A 19,864-nucleotide genomic window follows, 5' to 3' on the forward strand; every position below is an offset into this window, starting at 1 on the left:
TTACCTTGGGCAGTATGGCCATTTTCACGATATTGATTCTTCCTACCCATGAACATGGAATGTTCTTCCATTTGTTTGTATCCTCTTTTATTTCATTGAGCAGTGGTTTGTAGTTCTCCTTGATGAGGTCCTTCACATCCCTTTTAAGTTGGATTCCTAGGTATTTTATTCTCTTTGAAGCAATTGTGAATGGGAGTTCACTCATGATTTGGCTCTTTGTTTGTCTGTTATTGTTGTATAAGAATGCTTGTGATTTTTGTACATTGATTTTGTAGTCTGAGACTTTGCTGAAGTAGCTTATCAGCTTAAGGAGATTTTGGGCTGAGAAGATGGGATTTTCTAAATATACAATCATGTCATCTGCAAAGAGGGACAATTTGACTTCCTCTTTTCCTAATTGAATACCCTTTATTTATTTCTCCTGCCTGGTTGCCCTGGCCAGAACTTCCAACACTATGTTGAATAGGAGTGGTGACAGAGGGCATCCCTGTCTTGTGCCAGTTTTCAGAGGGAATGCTTCCAGTTTTTGCCCATTCAGTATGATACTGGCTGTGGGTTTGTCATAAATAGCTCTTATTATTTTGAGATACGTCCCATCAATACCTATTTCATTGAGAGTTTTTAACATGAAGGGCTGTTAAATTTTGTGAAAGGCCTTTTCTGCATCTATTGAAATAATCATGGGTTTTTTGTCGCTGGTTCTGTTTATGTGCTGGATTACATTTATTGATTTGCATATGTTGAACCAGCCTTGCATCCCAGGGATGAAGCCCACTTGATCATGGTGGATAAGCTTTTTGATGTGCTGCTAGATTAAGTTTGCCAGTATTTTATTGAAGATTTTTGCATCGATGTTCATCAGGGATATTGGTCTAAAATTCTCCTTTTTTGTTGTGTCTCTGCCAAGCTTTGGTATCAGGATGATGCTGGCCTCATAAAATGAGTTAGGGAGGATTCCCTATTTTTCTATTGACTGGAATAGTTTCAAAAGGAATAGTACCAGCTCCTTCTTGTACCTCTGGTAGAATTCGGCTGTGAATCCGTCTAGTCCTGGACTTTTTTTGGTTGGTAAGCTATTAATTATTGACTCAATTTCAGAGCCTTTTATTGATCTATTCAGGGATTCAACTTCTTCCTGGTTTAGTCTTGGGAGAGTGTATGTGTTGGGGAATTTATCCATTTCTTCTAGATTTTCTAGTTTATTTGCATAGAGGTGTTTATAGTATTCTCTGATGGTAGTTTGTATTTCTGTGGGATCAGTGGTGATATCCCTTTTATCCTTTTTTATTGCATCTATTTGATTCTTCTCTCTTTTCTTCTTTATTATTCTTGCTAGAGGTCTATCAATTTTGTTGATCTTCTCAAAAAACCAGCTCCTGAATTCATTGATTTTTTGAAGGGTTTTTTGTGTCTCTATTTCCTTCAGTTCTGCTCTGATCTTGGTTATTTCTTGCCTTCTGCTGGCTTTTGAATTTGTTTGCTCTTGCTTTACTAGTTCTTTTAATTGTGATGTTAGGGCGTCAATTTTAGATCTTTCTTGCTTTCTCTTGTGGGCATTTAGTGCTATAAATTTCCCTCTACACACTGCTTTAAATGTGTTCCAGAGATTCTGGTATGTTCTGTCTTTGTTATCATTGGTTTCAAGGAATATCTTTATTTCGGCCTTCATTTCGTTATGTACCCAGTAGTCATTCAGGAGCAGGTTGTTCAGTTTCCATGTAGTTGAGCAGTTTTGAGTGAGTTTCTTAATCCTGTGTTCTAGTTTGATTGCACTGTGGTCTGAGAGATAGTTTGTTATAATTTCTATTCTTTTACATTTGCTGAGGAGGGCTTTACTTCCAACTATGTGGTCAGTTTTGGAATAAGTGTGATGTGGTGCTCAGAAGAACATATATGCTGTTGATTTGGGGTGGAAAGTTCTGTAGATGTCTATTAGGTCCGCTTTGTGCAGAGCTGAGTTCAATTCCTGGATATCCTTGGTAACTTTCTGTCTTGTTGATCTGTCTAATGTTGACAGTGGGGTGTTGAAATCTCCCATTATTATTGTGTGGGAGTCTAAATCTCTTTGTAGGTCACTAAGGACTTGCTTTATGAATCTGGGTGCTCATGTATTGAGTGCATATATATTTAGGATAGTAAGCTCTTCTTGTTGAATTGATCCCTTTACCATAATATAATGGCCTTCTTTGTCTCTTTTGATCTTTGTTGGTTTAGAGTCTGTTTTATCAGAGACTAGGATTGCAACCCCTGCCTTTTTTGTTTTCCATTTGCTTGGTAGATCTTGCTCCATCCCTTTATTTTGTGTCTATGTGTGTCTCTGCACATGAGATGGGTCACCTGAATACAGCACACTGATGGATCTTGACTCTTTATCCAATTTGCCAGTCTGTGTCTTTTAAGTGGAGCATTTAGCCCATTTACATTTAAGTTAATATTGTTATGTATGAATTTGATCATGTCATTATGATGTTAGCTGGTTATTTTGCTCGTTAGTTGATGCGGTTTCTTCCTAGCCTTGATGGTCTTTACAATTTGGCATGTTTTTGCAGTGGCTGGTTCCAGTTGTTCCTTTTCATGTTTAGTGCTTCCTTCAGGAGCTCTTTTAGGGCAGACCTGGTGGTGACAAAATCTCTCAGCATTTGCTTGTCTGTAAAGGATTTTATTTCTCCTTCACTTATGAAGCTTAGTTTGGCTGGACATGAAATTCTGAGTTGAAAATTCTTTTCTTTAAGAATGTTGAATATTGGCCCCCACTCTCTTCTGGCTTGTAGAGTTTCTGCGGAGAGATCAGCTGTTAGTCTGATGGGTTTCCCTTTGTGGATAACCTGACCTTTCTCTCTGGCTGCCCTTAACATTTTTTCCTTCATTTCAATTTTGGTGAATCTGACAATTATGTGTCTTGGAGTTGCTCTTCTCCAGGAACATCTTTGTGGTGTTCTCTGTATTTCCAGAATTTGAATGTTGGCCTGCCTTGCTAGATTGGGGAAGTTCTCCTGGATAATATCCTTCAGAGTGTTTTCCAACTTGGTTCCATTCTCCCTGTCACTTTCAGGTACACCAATCAGACGTAGATTTGGTCTTTTCACATAGTCCGATATTTCTTGGAGGCTTTGTTCATTTCTTTTTACCCTTTTCTCTCTAAACTTCTCTTCTTGCTTCATGTCATTCATTTGATCTTCAATCTCGATACACTTTCTTCCAGTTGATCGAATCGGCTGCTGAAGCTTGTGCATTCATCATGTAGTTCTCGTGCCATGGTTTTCACCTCCATCAGGTCATTTAAGGACTTCTCTACACTGGTTATTCTATTTAGCCATTCGTCTAATCTTTTTTCAAGGTTTTTAGCTTCTTTGCATTGGGTTTGAACTTCCTCCTTTAGCTCAGAGAAGTTTGATCATCTGAAGCCTTCTTCTCTCAACTCGTCAAAGTCATTCTCCATCCAGCTTTGTTCCATTGCTGGCAAGGAGCTGCATTCCTTTGGAGGGGGAGAGGTGCTCTGATTTTTAGAATTTTTAGTTTTTCTGCTATGTTTTTCCCCATCTTTGTTGTTTTATCTACCTTTGGTCTTTGATGACGGTGATGTACAGATGGGGTTTTGGTGTGGATGTCCTTTCTGTTTGTTGTTTTTCCTTCTAACAGTCAAGAGGAGGAGCTACAGCTGAGGAGCTACAGGTCTGTTGGAGTTTGCTGGAGGTCCACTCCAGATCCTGTTTGCCTGGGTATCAGCAGTGGAGGCTGCAGAACAGCCAATATTGCTGAACAGCAAAGGTTCCTGCCTGATCGTTCTTCTGGAAGCTTCGTCTCAGAGGGGTTCCTGGCCATGTGAGGTGTCAGTCTGCCCCTACTGGGGGATGCCTCCCAGTTAGGCTACTTGGGGCTCAGGGACCCACTTGAGGAGGCAGTCTGTCCATTCTCAGATCTCAAACTCCATGCTGAGAGAACCACTACTCTCTTCAAAGCTGTCAGACATGGAAGTTTAAGTCTGCAGAGGTTTCTGCTGTCTTTTGTTCGGCTATGCCTTGCCCCCACAGGTGGAGTCTACAGAGACAGGCAGGCCTCCTTGAGCAGCAGTGGGCTCCACCCAGTTCAAGATTCCTGGCTGCTTTGTTTACCTACTCAAGCCCCAGCAATGGCAGGCGCCCCTCCCCCAGGCTTGCTGCCACCTTGCAGTTCAATCTCAGACTGCTGTGCTAGCAATGAGCGAGGCTCTGTGGGCATGGGACCCTCCAAGCCAGGCCCAGGATATAATCTCCTGGTGTGCCGTTTGCTAAGACCATTGGAAAAGTGCAGTATTAGGGTGGGAGTGACACAATTTTCCAGGTGCCATCTGTCACCCCTTCCCTTTGTTAGGAAAGGGAATTCTCTGACCCCTTCTGCTTCCCAGGTGAGGTGATGCCTTGCCCTGCTTTGGCTCACACTTGGTGGGCTGCATCCACTGTCCTGCCCCCACTGTCCAACGAGCCACAGTGAGATGAACCCAGTACCTCAGTTGGAAATGCAGAAATCACCCATCTTCTGCATCACTCACTCTGGGAGCTGTAGATTGGAGCTGTTCCTATTCGGCTGTCTTGGAACTGCCTCCCAATTTTCTTAACTGTGTCTTTTACCAAGCATAAATTTTTAATTTTAATACAATCAAGCTTATTATTTTTTATGGGTTTTGCCTCTGGTGTTATATTGCCATACCCAAGTCATTGATTTTCTCCTGTTATTTTCTGGGAGGTTTATAGTTCTGCATTTTATATTTAGGTCTATGCTCTATTGGGTTAATTTTTGTGAATGATATAAGGTTTGATCTAGATTCATTTTTTTACACAGAAATGTCCAGTAGTTTCAGCAGCATTTATGGAAAAGACAACATTTCTCCATTGCATCACCTTTGCTCCTATATCAAAGAGTAATTGACTATATTATTGTGGGTCTATACCTTAGCTCTCTGTTCTATTACTTTGAACTATTTGTTTATTCTTTCATCAATACCTCACTATCTTGATTACTGTAGCTTTCAGTAAGCCTTGAAGTTGGTTAGTGTAAGTATTCTGACTTTCTTCTCTTTCAATATTGAGTTGGCTATTCTGGGTCTTTCGCCTTTCCATATAAACGTAGAATCAAGATCGTCGGCAAAGCCTGAGTCCTGTCCTCTCACTCTCCTCCTCAAACAGCATGAGCTTCACCACTTGCTCCACCTTCTCCACCAACTACTGGTCCCTGGGCTCTATCCAGGTGCCAAGCTACGGTGCCCAGCTGATCAGCAGCAAGGCCAGCGTCTATGCAGGTGCTGGGGGCTGTGGTTCCCTGATCTCTGTGCCCTGCTCCACCAACTTCCAGGGCAGCATGGTGTCTGGAGCCCTGGCTGTGGGGATGGCTAGGAGTCTGGCAGGAATCGAAGACATCCAGAAGGAGAAGGAGACCAGGCAAATCCTGAATGACCACCTGATCTCCTACCTGGACAGAGTGAGGAGCCTGGAGACTGAGAACCAGAGGCTGTAGAGCAAAATCTGTGAGCAATTGGAGAAGGAGGGACCCCAGGTCAGAGACTGAGGGCATTACTTCAAGACCATCGAGGACCTGAGGGTACAGATCTTCACAAATACTGTGGACAATGCCAGCATCATTCTGCAATCGACAATGCCCATCTTGCTGCTGATGACTTTAGAGTCAAGTATGAGACAGAGCTGGCCATGCTCCAATCTGTAGAGAGTGACCTCCATGGGCTCTGCAAGGTCATTGATGACACCAATGTCACTCGGCTGCAGCTAGAGACATAGATCAAGGCTCTCAAGGAGGACCTGCTCTTCATGAAGAAGAACCACAAAGAGGAAATAAAATGCCTAAAAGCCCATATTACCAACTCTGGGTTGACCATGGAGGTAGATGCCCCCAAGTCTCAGGACCTCGCCTAGATCATGGCAGACAACCAGGCCCAATATGACGAGCTGGCTCAGAAGAACCGAGATGAGCCAGACATGTACTGGTCTCAGCAGATTAAGGAGAGCACCACAGTGGTCACCACACAGTCCGCCAAGGTTGGAGCTGCTGAGATGATGCTCACCGAGCTGAGACATACAGTCCAGTCCTTGGAGATCGACCTGGATTCCATGAGAAATCTGAAGGCCAGCTTGGAGAACAGCCTGAGGGAGGTGGAGGCCTGCTACACCCTGCAGATGGAGCAGCTCAACGGGATCCTGCTGCACCTGAAGTCAGAGCTGGCACAGACCCAGGCAGAGGGACAGCGCCAGGCCTAGGAGTACAAGGCCCTGCTGAACATCAAGGTCAAGCTGGAGGCTGAGACCTCCACCTACCGCTGCCTGCTGGAAGATGGCAAAGACTTCAATATTGGTGATGCCCTGGACAGCAGCAACTCCATGTAAACCATCCAAAAGACCCACCAGATGGTGGATGGCAAACTGGTGTCTGAGACCAATGGCACCAAAGTTCTGAGACATTAAGCCAGCAGAGGCAGGGAACCCTTTGAGGAGAAGGAGGCCAATAAAAATTTCAGAGGTCAAAAAAAAAAAAAACTAACTTAGAATCAATTAGTTTATGTAACAAAAATAACTTGCTGGGATTTTGATTGGGATTGCATTGAATCTACCAGTCAAGTGGTAAAGAACTGACATTTTGAAAATATTGAGTTGTCCTGTCTATAAACATTGAATACCTTTTTATTTATCTAGTCTTTTGATTCCTTTTAATTAAAGTTTTGTCATTTTCCTCATATAAACCTTCTACATATTTTGTTAGATCTGTAACTAAATATTTCAATTTTGGGCTGCTAATGTAAATGGTAATGTGTTTTCATTTTAAATTCCACTCATTCATAGGTTGCTGGCATATAGGAAAGTGATTGACTTTTGTATACTAACCTTGTATCCTGCATGCTTGCTATAAAATTATTATAAAGTTTCACTTATTCTGTTGATTCTTTCAGATTTTCTATATAAGCAATCACACCATTTGCAGACAAAGACAGTTTTATTTCTTCCATCTTAATCTATATACCTTTTATTTCCAAACTGCCATTTTTTAGGGTTTATTACAACACCAATGTGTTACAAATATATCCTAATAAAGGATTATTTGTTGTTTACAAATAAAACCAAAATAATGTGTAAAATACTGAAATTTTACATAAGTCAAAAATAATAGGTGAGGACAAATATTGTATGATTCCATATATATGAGATACTGAGGGTAGCCAACTTCATAGAGACAGAAAGTAGAAGGGTGGATTCCAGGAACTGGAGGAAGGGAGAATGGGGAGTTGCTTAATAGGTACAGAGTACTCTGTACTCTGCCTTGGAAGATGAAAAAGTTCTGGAGATGGATCTTGGTGATGGTTACACAACACTCTAAATGTATCTAATGTCACTGAACTATACGCTTAAAAATAGTTAAATGACAAATTTTATATTATTTCTATTTTGCAATAATTTAAAAAAAAGATTGGTAATTCATTTTGTTGCTGGCAGGATTTAAAGCCCTTGCTCCACCCTACAGATCAAACAAGATTGAAGGATTGTGTTGCTGGTATTTTGTGTTTGCTTGTTTTTTCCCTATAGAATTCACCTGTTCTCAACATGTTCAGCATTCACTCAAAAATCCCAATGGTTTCTAATAAAGACTCAGCTACTAAAAGATATAAAGTTTAATGATACAAAACAGCAGCAACACAAATTGATGATTAACCCAGATCCCATCCATGCAGAGTCTGTTCTTTTTTTTTCTTCCTGTTGGGTAGCTGCTGTTGTGAAGTTGCCACCATATGTGATGTTTTCATACTTTCAGAGGAGCCCATAACGTGTGTATGAATAGTCACGCATAATATTAGCAGAAGGTGTATAGGCTTTTTTGTGTATTTCCCTTTTTCTCTGTTTCTTTTTCTTTCTTCAAACCCTTAACCCAGTTCCCAGAGGACTGGCCATTTGTTGTCTAGATACCCTACTCTATCACAGTTTTCCCAGCGTGGTGCCGTCTTCCTCCTCCACCATGAGGCTTGCCCTCATCATCACTCCCCTCTCATCCATCATCTCTCTCGTTAATTCCTCTCTGCCTTTGCCTGCTTAGGGAATCCACAAGCACAAGTCTCCCTGGGACTCTGAGGTACAAAATTTGACAAACCATATTTGCACGTGAAATCCAACACTCTAGAATCATGAGTTTCTGCCCTTGTACCATGCATTACACACATGTACTCAGTATCATTAGTTATATTCTATCAAGTGTCAGAGAGCTTGAAACTCCCCGACACTTGATAGGTAATCTTGGGTAAGAAACTTGATGTCTCAGATTTGGTTTCCCACCTCCCCTAGGTTAAGGATTAAGTACAAGTCGTTTCTTTGAGAAGTGATCCTAAGAAAACTCAGTGGAATGGGGAGTGGGGGAGAGACAGGAAAGGGTAGAAAGTTAAAATGGGATGTATCATTGAGCTGGTTACCACTGGGAGCAATCAGGACTCAACTCACAGGGAAATTCTGGAAACAGCTGCAGACTACACCCTAGAGAGATTCTCTTCACAGCAGCTAGGAAACTAGGACATTTATCTACCAGCTCCCAGCTGCCATTGGTTGAGTGCTGCTTCCTGGACAGTGCATTTCCAGCACGTCTGGCCTGCCCTGAACTCAGGTCCACCATCACCCTGCAGCCCTAACAGTAATGCCCTCAGGTAGAGGTATTCTCCCTAGGCAGCTATTGTTTAGTCTGTGGAACTGAGAATGGAGGGGATTTAGCCCGGCCACTGACAGTGTCTGCTGCATTTACCCTTTCTGAGCTCCCACATCTTGGTTGGCAGAGTGCATGTGGGTATTTAGGGGGTTTTCACTTCACTGGGTTTGTTGCATGAATTAAATTGAATAATGTATGTAAACATGTAAATACAGTATCTCCATCAGAATTTCCAGAAGCAGACAACTAAAATCCACTCTAGCTAATGTAAACAGATGGGGGTTCGGTAAAGGGTAAGGCAGACCTTAAGGAAGCCCAGAAAGGGGCAGAGAAACAGAAATAAATGTTATGCGACTAGAGGGACTCCCCAGTCTCTCTCCCTTTGCCCAAGTATCTGTTCCTCCACTGAAGGCTGCAGCTCCCATCAGAAAGTTCCTCTTCCTAATATTGGTTTCTCTCTCAGAGATTGGGAGTCCCCCTTTTCTGCTGGACACAGTAGCAGCTCCCCACTGCTGCTGGCCGCTGGGGTACTGCACCTCAGTGACTTCCCCACACCCCGCCCATCTCAATACCTCTTCGTTAGAGTCTCCTCCATGACTCCCCACACCCCGCCCACAGCTCTCTATATCTCTTCATTAGACCGTCCTCCATGACTTGCCACACACTGCCCACAGCTCTCTATGCCTCTTCATTACACTCTCCTCCATGACTCCCCACACCCCGCCCACAGCTCTCTACACCCCCTCATTACACTCTTCTCCATGACTTCCTGCACCCTGCCACAGCTCTCTATACCTCCTCATTACACTCCCCTCCTTGACTTCCTGCACCCTGCCCACAGCTGTTTATACCTCTTCATTGCACCCTTCTCCATGACTCCTCACACCCTGCCCACAGTTCTCCATCCCCCTTCATTAAACCCTCCTCCATGACTTGCTTGCCTGTAGTGTCTGTTTCCAGGCCAGAAATTATGGCTAATACTGTCACTCCAGGCCACGGTCTTTAATTCTGGTCTTGTCTGGCTGTGTTTCTCACAAAGAAAATATGGAATGGGTCTCAGCACAAGTTAAATTTGGGCATATGGGAAATGAGGGTGGAAGACGAACCTGAGCCCCTTTTCTGGTTGGAAGGATGCTGAGAACCAAGGAAGTTCCTGCTTGCCTCAGGGTTAATGTGAGGGGACTTCCCAGGCATGGGACAGCCCTGAGAGGAGCAGAGGACTGAACAGCAGGAAGTGCCCATGGACCACACACCCTGACCTTTGACTCTTCCTGTGACTAAGGCCGCTGTGGCTTCTGGCAGCAGGAGACTATAGGGAACTTCATAGTGTCTCCAGCACCTCCCTCTCACCCTCCTGTTGCATTACAGAGGATACAGCTGAAAAGGCAGGCCATCTGCATCTTTTCTGTAAAAATTGATGTGATGAGAATCACATGTCCTATAAACCTAGCGTGAGCCATGCACTCATTAAAGAGCAAATGCACAGCTACAACTTTGTGGCCATGCAGGAGAATTCTGGTGCACATCAGCTCTGCTAAGAACCAACTGCATGACTGTGGAGCCACCTGCCATCCCGGTGGCTGCCCTGTGAGGGAACCAATACCCACCTCACCCCCACCGGGCAACCCTTGGGCATGGCCAAGGGACCAGTGGATGAATAGTCTCCTCCTGTATGTCTCCAGTGGGAAGTTCTCTCCAGTTTTTAGTGGGTCCCTGGGGGTCTGAGCCCAGCTTCCTACAGTGTGTGAGATCATAAGGCTTCCTTACATGGGCTCCTGGCCTCTTCCCCTCCTCTTTCCAGTCCTCCATCTCTCCAGAGCCCTAGCATCACTTTCCAGAATAGTCCCAGGGTCTGCTTCAAGGGGGCTGGAGCTAAGATGGTGCCCATTAGAAGTGTACTGAGTTTAACTGGGAGATTTGGGAGTCTGGAGGTAAGTGAGTGCCAGCTCCCTGCTCTGAGGACGCGCACAATGTGGACAGATGGGGCCTGGAGATAGCCATCAACTTCCTCATCTGCTGAGCACTGAGCACAAACTCAGGGCAAACTAAGAGATCGCCACCCAAGAAGCCTCCCTTGCCTTGGCATTGCATCCTTTTGTTTCTCCCCAGGGTGTGGCTGGCAGGAAGTAAGTCTGTGGGAGCGTCGTCTCACACTCAGCCTGGAGATGCCCCACAGCCTTGTTCACCCTCACAGCAACTTCATGGCAGGAGAATCAGGAACTTGCTGTGATGACCAGGGCTTGAGGCTGTGCTATGGGTACAGGAACAATTTCTACTGTAAATGTGAACAGCCTGGCTTCTGCGTCTCAGACTTCAATTGAGTTGAGAGAAAAGATCAAGCCACACCTTGACCTTTACAACCACAGACCAGCTGAATCTTCCCAGAACTGAGAGGTTAGAAGTAGTATTCTGGTACAAGTGTTGATGCTGCCTTGGGAATATTTTGGGGAATGAATTTCTCTCCAGGAACAAAAGATGGACAAGGGGACAGGAAACAAAGGCCTGCTTACCATGAAGGTGGAGAGCAGAAAGGTGATTCATTAAATGGACTGACATGGCTAGGATTTACCCCAGTGGCTACAGTCTTGGCCTTGTATTGATTCAGATCTAAAATGTTCTGGGTTTTCACATTTGCCCAACTAGACGGCCTCTCCAAAGACTCCCTGAGCTGGTTTTAAGCTGGTTGGCCAGTACACCTGAGACCTTCTTAGATAATCATCATGCCTCTCCCTAGAAGTGGTGCCACTGAGCCTTGTTCCTGGAGCCACATACTCTCAGCCCCCTGCTGCCAGAGTGAACAATTATGTTTGGACTTGGACTCACTTCATGCTGACAGTGTCTCAGTGCACCAAGCTCTGTGCACAGGTGAGCTCAAAATTGTGACAAACTTATCCTAAGGTAAATCTCAATCACTTGGGGCCAGGAGTTAGTAGGTAAATGCTCCTGCCTCCCATCAGATTCTGGCGACTTTCTGCATTCCTCTTGGGAGATCCCAGTGAAATCAAGCCCCAGTGGCTCACAGCGGTGACCATGAAAAGACATTCTCCCTCCACCCCTGCTTCCTGGAATCATGCTCTATATAAACCCCTTCACACAGCTCCATGCTCCCATCAGCTTCTGGGAAGCTTCAATCTAAGGCACTGAGTTAATGCTACTGCATGCCTTAATCAGTGGTTCTTAGTGAAAACAGGGGGTGAAAACTCCTCTCCAGGGGGTGTTTTGGTAATTTCTAGATGTGTTTTTGGTTGTAAAGTGATTGGGATGATACTGGCTTCAGAGAGTGAATCATAAGGAATGTCACATGCACTTCAATGCACAAGGTGCTCCCATGTCAACAAACATGCCCGCCTGCTCCACACGCTTTTGAGGTGCCCACTGCATGTTTTTGTAGGTAAAAAATTAATCATAATTATTTCACCTAAGAATCTAAATCTGACTCCCTAAGAAAAACAAAGTGTTTGTCATGGTTTTGATTGGCACTGAATTTTCTAGGATATCCAGTTTTGTGTGGTGAGAGGAGAAGGTATTGTTTCCTTTCAGGGAATGAACAACAGGTTTTCAGTGTTTTGGAAAAAGCACACCATATTGTGTATGTGTTCATTCTGGTAGTATCAGTACAGAAGGTTGTCTTCTAACTATCAGGAAACCCAGACTCAGGATTCAGTCAGCGCACAATGACATCTGCCTTCTGTGTATGTGTATAACGTACACACACACACACACGCACACACACATACAGGTATAACATAGATATAATTTTAATATAGTTTTATTTTGATGTTACATTATGAAGTTCTATATGTATATGATTTTGTAAGCAACTTCAAATATTTTGCAGAAGGGAGATAAAATTGAATGAATGAATGAATGAATGAATGAATTAGTGTGTGAATGGGAAACTACACAACAACCAAGAAATCACATAAAATCTTCAAAATCTGTACAATTTTCTTATTCAGTTAGTGACATTGATGTTCTTAAAACAGTCTGTCTCTTTAATTCTTTTTTGTTTTCCCAAAATGGAAATACATAATTAAAATTTATTTTTAGTTACACAAATAATACAAGCATGAGGCCGGGCACAGTGGCTCACGCCTATAATATCCCAGTGCTTTGGGAGGCCAAGGTGGGTGGATCACCTGAGGTCAAGACTTTGTGACCAGCCTGGCCAATATGGTGAAACCCTATCTCTACTAAAAAAACAAAAATTAGTCAGGCGTGGTGGCGCAAGGCTGTAATCCCTGCTACTCAGGAGTCTGAGGCAGAAAAATCGCTTGAACCCAAGAGACGGAGGTTGCAGTGAGCTGAGATTGTGCCAATGCATTCCAGTCTGGGGGACAAGAGTGAAATTCTGTTTCAAAATAATAATAATAATAGTAATATTACAAGCATGCATTCTCCCTGTAAATATTTAAACATTTGCCACAGCTAAATTCCCCACTGAAAACAAACCTAATCCCAATCCTCTTCCTCTAACCCAAACAAGCCTTCCCTTCCAGACCTTTTCTCTGTGCTCACCTACACCTATACCTGTACCTGTATCTATTTCTACATAAAATTTGTTTCCAAACAATATATACAGCATTAAAAGTAAACATTTTTGCAAGATGCTTATATACATTGCGATGTTTGAATGTTTGCCTTCTCCAAAACTCAGGTTGAAATTAAATTGCTGTTGTCATAGTGTTAAGAGATGTGACCTTTAAGAGATGATTAGGCCATGAAGGCACTGCCCTCATCGATGGGATTAATGCTATTATTAAAGGGCAAGTTTTGACTTCTTTTGTGATTTGCCAAGTGAAGACAAAGACTTCCTCCCCACTGCAGAACTCAGCGTTCAAGGTGCCATCTTGGAATCCAAATGGCCAAACCAACCAGCACCTTTATCTTGGACTGCCCAGCCTCCAGAACTGTGAGCCAATAAATTTCTGGGTATAAGTTACCTAGTTGGTGGTATTCTGTTATAGCAGCACAAACAGACTAATACATACATGTGGAATGCACATACACACACATGCACAGGATATATTCTTACTGAAGAGTGTATTATGCTGTATGTCTCAGTCTTCCTCTGTCACTATATCTAAATCCTCTCCACTCATTTTAACTGCTTCTTAGTAGGGTAGAATATAACTAGCCCACAACTGATTCAGCTCTTCTATTGCTGAGCATTGAGTGTTCCTAGCTCCACTGTAACTGCTGCAGGGGATGCCCTAGAGCACACGCCAATCCTAATATGATGCTTGGTCTGATGATCTCCTTCATGTGAACACAGCCTCCTTGATTTTAGGGACCTGCATGTCCTGAGTCCACAGTTCTAAGCCCAGCACCTGGGCTATGGGAGTATTCAGTAAGGATTGTGGGATAAAACAATGATGAGCAATGAAATAAAAGAATGGTCATTAAAGTAACTCGGGTAAGCAATAAAAAGGTTTGAATGCTATTTTCTTATTTACATAGTCCCTGGAACAGGAAAAAGAGTAAGATAAAAGATACAAGAAAAGTTGGTAAACTTATGAGTATAGCTCTAACACATCATAGAGGAAAAATTACCAAATAGCCCTGCCAGCTGGATTGCCAAATGAATTTAGTGATGTCACAGATGTTTTAAAAATCAAATTTAAAATGGCCTGGTGCAATGACTCATGACTGTAATCCCAGCACTATGGAAGGCTGGAGGGGGCAGATCACCTGAGGTCAGGAATTCAAGACCAGCCTGGCCAACATGGTGAAACCACATCTCTACTAAAAATACAAAAATTAGTTGGGCATGGTGGCGGGCGCCTGTAATCCCAGCTACTATGGAGGCTGAGACAGGAGAATCGCTTGAATCTGGGAGGCAGAGTTTGCAGTTAGCAGAGATCGAGCCACTGCACTCCAGCCTGGGCAACAAAGAGCGAAACTCCATCTCAAAAAAAAAAATCAAATTTTAAAAAAGATGGTGGCTCATCCATTTTATCCAGTATTGCTTACCCACTTATCTTTGTTGATGTGAAGCCTCAGGCAGGTATCACTGCCTCCTGGTGCTTTCAAGAGGCCAGTACTGGTTCCAGATCTACCGGGACTGACCCTCACCTTCTGCCCTGATGTGTCTCTGGGAGGGGCTGCCAGGCTGACTGGACAGAGGTGTGAGCTCTGAGAACTGGACTTGACCTCTGCCACAGGGAAGTCAGGCAGGTGAGAGGGGCTTCCCCAAAACAAAATCCCGCATAAAGAAGGCATCTGCATCATTCTTTAGCTGCTGCCCAACCTACATACTGAGCGCTCAATGGAGTCTCCTATTCACTGAGCATCTTTTTTTTTTTTTTTTTTTTTGAGGCAGAGTCTCTCTCTGTTGCCCAGGCTGGAGAGCAGTGGCATGATCTTGCCTTACTGCAACCTCCGCCTCCCAGTTTCAAGTGATTTTCCTGCCTCAGTCTCCCAAGTAGCTGGGATTACAGGCATGCACCACCACCCCCAGCTACTTTTTGTATTTTTAGTAGAGACAGGGTTTCACCATATTGGCCAGGATGGTCTCGATCTCCTGACCTCATGATCCACCCACCTCAGCCTCCCAAAATGGTGGGATTACAGGCTTGAGCCACCTCACCTTGTCTGAGCACCTTCTTTGAGGCAAACATTTATAGCTGGGCAGCTGGGATTCAGCCTGCAATGATTCAGCTCATGAGCACAACACAAATGGAAGCTGATCTGCAGACATGTTAAACATCTTGCCTCATTACTCTAAGTGAAGTAACTCTGGGATGGAAACCCAAATACCGCATGTTCTCACCACAAGTAGGAGCTAAGCTTTGAGTACACAGAAGCATACAGAGTGGTGCAACGGACTTTGAAAACTCAGAAAAGGTGGGAGGGAGTGAGGGATAAATACTATATATTGGGTACAATGTACACTACTCAGGTGACAGGTGCATGAAAACCTCAGACTTCCTCACTATATAATTCATCCATGTAAGCAAAAACCACTTGTACCCCCAAAGCTATTGAAATAAAGAAAGATTTAAACAACAACAAAAAAATCTTGCCTAGGGTCACATGACCCACTAAAGAGCCTATCTGATCCCAAAGCCTGTGCTCTGCTGGCACCTGTGTTCTGCTTCAGCAGATCTCAGCAAGGCAGCCCTGGACCCAGCACACCAGCCCTGACCCCAAAGGAAAGGCTGCTTCCCCATGGTCCAAGGATTGGTGGATGGGACATATTGCTGTGGACTCTGTGTTCATGTGACTTTTCTTTCGTGTCCTGAACACTTTTTCCTTCCTTATCCCACTTCTCTTCTTTCCATGCCCTTCAATCTGCCCTGAAGCACTCACCCCAGCATGGGGGACTGCAGCAGGCTGGCCGAGCAGGTGCCCTGTAGGCTCCACGGCCAAGCCCCTGGCAGCCCTGCTCTGCTGGTGGGCCACCACTTGGTGAGGTCTGTACTCAGCTGCCGGGGGGACTGAGTTGCAGCTGGCACTGCCCTGGGATGGCTGTGGCTGTAATGGCACGGTGGCTGGACTGTCCCCATCAGAAGCCTTCCCAGCAGTGCCTCACCCCCCTCATGGCTGTCCCTGGGAGTGGGCCTCTCCACTAGCTCTGAGCTCCTCTTCCTTGCCCTTGGGACAGCCTCACTTTCCTTTCAGGAAAGGCAAGGCCCTTGGGCAGGAAGTCCCACACCCAATGGAACAAGCCCTTGAGGGAGCCCTTGACCATGTTGTCAGCCTCAAAAGGAGATAAGGATGGACTGCAGCAGGAACATGTGGGGTAATGGGCCATGTCAGCCCAAGAAGACATAAACTTAAGGAAGTGATCACTTGACATTTTATATACAAAAAGGTCATTATTAAAGAGAATCATGAGGACTTCCATAAATATTTAAAACCCACTGGATAAAATATGACTATTTTATGTCATGTATTTTTGTGAGCCTTATCATAGTGTAGAAAGAGTAGAATATTCTAGGAAGAGTTTTACATAGAACTCATAACCTTCCTTCTCCAAACTTTTACTCTTTTTATTTGCTTTCTATTATTATACATTAGTATAATATCTTTCCAATAGTCATCATTTTCCATCATTCATATAAGTCACAGAGTCATTTTTATTTCATTACTTTTATGCTCATCTTGTTCCCAAGAAACGGATTTCTTTTGGAAGACAACAAAAAACCCATTGCATAATCCCATCCTTTCTAAATCCTGGAAAGAGACCAACATTTTTATCATTTTCATTATGCTTAGGCTCTATTCTTTCCCCTTTAAACTGTCCATGCCTAATCTATTCTATTCTAAACCTCTGTGGCTAATTTGTTCTTCACATGCCATTTTAGGAGGGAAAAAACCCGTTATATAAAAACACTTAAGAAACAGACAGCTTTAAAAAAATGAGCAAAGGAACCTGAATAGATACTTCACAAAAGAATATATCCAAGTACATGTGAAAAGATGTTCAATCTCATCAGCCATCAGGAAAATGCAAAGTAAAGCCATGATGAGCTATTGTTATCGTCAAAGATAAACAGCCTGACACTAGGTAAAGGGGTAAGGACCGATTTTAGTAATAACTAGTGAAATAGGGAAAAGAGTCTCACACGAAGGGAACTCAACTTCCATTTGTACACAGGTAAACTGGCATTTTAAAGGGAGAATGAAGAAGTAGGAAGGGGGCAGGCAGTGCAGAAAAGTTAAAATTCACGAAACGTCAGTCCGTGTAAACAGGACCACGCTGACAATCCTCAGTGTTAGGGTCTCATCCTCCTGAGACTGGGGCTAGAAGGCAGAAGCCCTGTCCTCAGGTGTTGGCTGAAACAAACTGTAAATTCTTTTAACAGCCTTAAGTTTTCCCAGGCAGGCAATTTAAATGAGGGCTACCATCCTCTTGGGGATGTGGTCTTGTGCTGTTAGAAACTCTGTTTGTGTTTGTTCAAGGATTTATAGGCCAAAATTGAGGTCTATTAAAAGGAGAACTCCCATTCTGTAGGTTGCCTGTTCACTCTGATGATAGTTTCTTTTGCTGTGCAGAAGCTCTTTAGTTTAATTAGATCCCATTTGTCAATTTTGGCTTTTGTTGCCATTGCTTCTGGTGTTTTAGACAGGAAGTCCTTGCCCATGCCTATGTCCTGAATGGTATTGCCTTGGTTTTCTTCTAGGGTTTTTATGGTTTTAGGTCTAACATTTAAGTCTTTAATCCATCTTGAATTAATTTTTGTATAAGGTGTAAGGAAGGGATCCAGTTTCAGCTTTCTACATATGGCTAGCCAGTTTTCCCAATAGCATTAGGAGATATACCCAATGTAAATGACGAGTTAATGCGTGTAGTACACCAACATGGCACATGTATACATATGTAACAAACCTGCATGTTGTGCACATGTACCCTAGAACTTAAAGTATAATAAAAAAAAATTTAAAAAAGGAAAACTCAGAGGAGCCTGCCTTAAATTTAATCAAGGAGATAATCTTTTTACTCTATATCAAAATGGGCTTTAAAAAAAAAGATAACGCAGCGTTCATAAGGATGTGTGATGAGTGAAATTCATACACTTTGGAAAATTACTTGGGGACATTTCCAAAAGCCAAAGTGTACCTACCCTGAGGTCCAAACATTTCATAGGGGAGTGCTATGTTACCAGAAAACATGGGCAAAAATGTTCATAACAGCATTATTAGTACTAGCCAAAGCATAGAAGCAATTCATATCAATACAGACAGCAAAATAAATCCACATTCACCAATCAAATACTACAAAAAAAAATGACAACTGCAACATTTGCGAAATCATGGCAGAGCCTACAGTCAGGATCCTGAGCAAAGGAAATCAGACAGGAAAGAGCACACACTGTGAGGAAGATTCTATGAAGTTTAAGAACAGGCTAAAGGTGGACTACTACACAGCCAGAAAAAAAGAACGAGATCATGATCTTTGCAGCAACGAGAATGGAGCTGGAGGTCATTATCCTAAATGAACTAACACAAGAAGAGAAAACCAAATACCACATGTTCTCACTTATTAGTGGGAGCTAAACATTGAGTATACATGGACACAAAGAAGGAAACAATAGACACTTGCGACCCCTCAAGGGTGGAGGGTGGGAGGAGAGTGGATTGAAAAACTTCCTGCTGAGTACCATGCTTATCCGCCAGGTGACAACATAAGCTGTACACCAAAACCCCAAGACACGTAATTTACCTATATAACAAACCTGTACATGTACCCCTGAAACTAACATTAAAGTTGTTGTTGTTGTTGTTTAAAAAAAAGAACAGGCTAAAGGGTTTGTGTTGAGGGAAGCCAGAACACAGATTCCCTCTGGGGGGTGGGTGCTGACCAGAAGGAGCCAGAGGAGTGAGGAGTTGGAAGTGTCCACATCTTGATCTGAGCAGTGCAACATGACTCTAGATAGGCATATTAAACATTCATGAAGCTACACAATTAAATCATTGGACAGTATGCCAGGCATTTTAAGCCTCAGTTGTTGTTTTTATTTAAAAAAAGAGAGAGAGAGAGAGAGAGAGAGAAACTTAGGGCATATCAGTTAAATATAACATGCGAACTTGTTTGGATTCTGTTTGTACAAAATCCCGTTAAAAAGCATTTATGAAACAAAGAGGAAATGGCAAGTCTCAATTGAAACTTACTATATAATGTGAAGTGATGATATCTTTGTATGCTCATGGTATCAGAGTATGCATTTATATTCCCTGATCTGTTAGAATACATGCTGAAAGATGCAATTATATGATACTTGGATTTGCCTCAAAATAGTCCAGTGGAGGCCTTGCAGGAGGGCTGGATGTTACAGAGGACACGGGTCAGGAGTACCTTAGTGACAAGTGCATGGGCGTTGATGCATGCATTTGCAGGAAATTTTCCATAATAAAATAATTTCTTTTAAATCTGTCTAATTTCTTTTAAATCTGTCTTTGGGGAAGGCCATAAGATAAAAAAATATCTAAAATAAAATTTTTATTTTAAAACAAAGTCTGGTTTTGCTTTATCATGTAGTGAGGCGTACTGCAGGAGATCTGAAACAATGTCAGGGTGCCCCACCCCACCCCACTTTTCCCTCCTTCCCAGCACGTGGGATCACCACACAGGGACAGGCATAGCAGAGTCTGAGGCCTCTTCCTGGCAGGAGGACTCCCTGAGGCAGGCAGGAAGCATCTCTACCCAAGGCTCCGGGGAGCTAAGCCTTCCTCTGAGGGACCGCCCTGGGATTGT

At 43.3% G+C, this 19,864-nt stretch overlaps 1 pseudogene; it reads left to right on the plus strand.

Annotated features, from left to right (window-relative positions):
* Positions 1 to 5,133: 5,133 nt before the first annotated feature.
* On the plus strand, positions 5,134 to 6,449 carry LOC115838007 (annotated as a pseudogene).
* Positions 6,450 to 19,864: the final 13,415 nt, after the last annotated feature.

This window comes from Nomascus leucogenys, chromosome 13, assembly GCF_006542625.1.
Source record: "Nomascus leucogenys isolate Asia chromosome 13, Asia_NLE_v1, whole genome shotgun sequence".
In the NCBI taxonomy this organism is placed as follows: Eukaryota; Metazoa; Chordata; class Mammalia; order Primates; family Hylobatidae; genus Nomascus; species Nomascus leucogenys.